The sequence below is a fragment of the Babylonia areolata genome, chromosome 35, assembly GCF_041734735.1.
Source record: "Babylonia areolata isolate BAREFJ2019XMU chromosome 35, ASM4173473v1, whole genome shotgun sequence".
In the NCBI taxonomy this organism is placed as follows: Eukaryota; Metazoa; Mollusca; class Gastropoda; order Neogastropoda; family Buccinidae; genus Babylonia; species Babylonia areolata.
In genome coordinates this window covers 7,654,733-7,657,232 of record NC_134910.1, presented here as the reverse complement: position 1 = coordinate 7,657,232, position 2,500 = coordinate 7,654,733, and positions in this window count along the sequence as shown.

The window sequence follows — 2,500 nt, the reverse complement described above, 5'->3', positions numbered from 1 at the left end:
AAAACGGAGTATGGCTGCCTACATGGCGGGATAAATAAACAAAACAGTCAAACACGTAAAAAAAAACAACAACAATGTAACATGTCTGTCTGAGGGTGAGTGTGTGTGTGCCTGAAATCTGATTGAATGACACAGGAAACGAATGATGAGCGCCTAGTGGCAGCCGTCAGTCGGTTCAAATGACCCCGTGTTTGTAAAGCGTCTAGAGCTTGGGCTCCGACCGGTGATAGGCGCTATATAAGTATCCATATCAGTCACACACTATTATTATTATTATTATCATCATCATTATTATTATTATCATTATTATTATCTTCTTTTTTCTACTTTTTTTTCGTTTTTTTTTTTTTTTTAATTTTCTTCTCAAGGCCTGACTAAGCGCGTTAGGTTACGCTGCTGGTCAGGCATCTGCTTCAGAAGATGTGGTGTAGCGTATAATAATTATGGATTTGTCCGAACGCAGTGACGCCTCTTTGAGCTACTGATACTGATACTGATACTGAATCACGCACATTTTCTCTTCCTGTCTTATTCTCTACTTCGTACTTCATTGGGGAGGGCGGTGCGGGAGAGGAGGTGTATTTTTTATTTATTTATATTTCTTTTTATCACAACAGATTTCTCTGTGTGAAATTCGGGCTGCTCTCCCCAGGGAGAGCGCGTCGCTACACTACAGCGCCACCCATTTTTTTTTGTATTTTTTCATGCGTGCAGTTTTATTTGTTTTTTCCTATCGAAGTGGATTTTTTCTACAGAATTTTGCCAGGAACAACCCTTTTGTTGCCGTGGGTTCTTTTACGTGCGCTAAGTGCATGCTAGCACACGGGACCTCGGTTTATCGTCTCATCCGAATGACTAGCGTCCAGACCACCACTCAAGGTCGGCGGCTGAGCCGTGATTCGAACCAGCGCGCTCAGATTCTCTCGCTTCCTGGGTAGATGCCTTACCTCTAGGCCATCACTCCACTGTGGGTGTGGAGGTGTGTGTGTGTCGGAGGGGGGGGGGATAGGGTGGTGATGGTGGGAGGCGTACTTACTTTGTGTCGTGAATCTCTGGACTGAGACTTTTCCATGCTATGGGGTGGTTGTGAACGACACTGAACTGTGTGACTCACCGGTGTCTTTGGATCATTTCTTTGCCAGCAAGAGGATGATAATTATAGTTCATTGCAAAAGATTTATGATTTATATAATTATCTGGAATTTCCACAAGTGGTCGAAACTATTCTCTCTTTTTTTTTTTGTATCGCAAACACAGACACACACACACACACACACACACACACACACACACACACACACACACACACACACACACACAACACACACACGCGCGCGCACTCATACAACAAACACATACTCACAAATATACACACGTACACAAACGCGCATAAAGAAAACAAACAACAACAACAACAACAACAACAAAAACCATGCCATTGAAGGGACAAATACAGACATAAAGAGGTATACAGACAGACAGACACACAGGCAGGCAGACAGACACACAGACAGACAGACAGACAGATGTTTAGGGGTGTTCGGTGCAGCTTCAGACTTTTTTCTGGAGATCTGTGGAGGAATCTGACGTGGACATATCCATTGTTGTTAGAAATCAATATCGGGCCACGAATCGTCGTCACAGCGAGGGTTAGCGAGAGAGAGACAGGGGGTGAAGGGGGAGGGGGGTATAGAGAGGGAGAGAGAGGAGAGAAAGAGTGAGAGAGAGAGAGGGGAGAGAAAGAGAGTTAGGGAGAGAAAAGGGAGAGAGAGAGGGAAGAGAGAGGGGGGGGCTGGAGAGAGAGAGATGGGGAGAGAGAGAGGAGAGAAAGAGGGAGAGAAGGGAGAAAGAGAGTTAGAGAGAAGGGAGAGAGAGAGGGGGGAGAGAGAGGGGAGAGAGAAAGGGGGGGGGAAGAGTTAGAGAGAGGGGGGGCGAGAGAGAGGGAGATGGAGGGAAAGCGAGAGAGAGGTAGAGAGAGGGTGGAGAGAGGGAAAGAGAGGAAGAGAGAGGGGGAGAGAGAGATGGGAAAGAGAGAGAGGGAGAGAGAGGTGGGTAGAGAGAGAAAAAGAGGAGAGAGAGAGAGATGTGGGATAAAGAGAGGGAGGGGAGGAGAGACAGACAGGAAAAAAAAGATAGACAGAAGCAGAGTAAGAGAGACAGAGAGAGAGAGAAACAGGAAAGGGAGAGAGAGACAGAGACAGAGAGAAACAGGAAAGGGAGAGAGAGACAGAGAGAGAGAGAAACAGGAAAGGGAGAGAGAGACAGAGAGAAACAGGAAAGGGAGAGAGAGACAGAGACAGAGAGAAACAGGAAAGGGAGAGAGAGACAGAGACAGAAACAGGAAAGGGAGAGAGAGAGACAGAGAGAGAGAGAAACAGGAAAGGGAGAGAGAGACAGAGAGAGAGAAACAGGAAAGGGAGAGAGAGACAGAGACAGAGAGAAACAGGAAAGGGAGAGAGAGAGACAGAGAGAGAGAGAAACAGGAAAGGGAGAGAGAGAC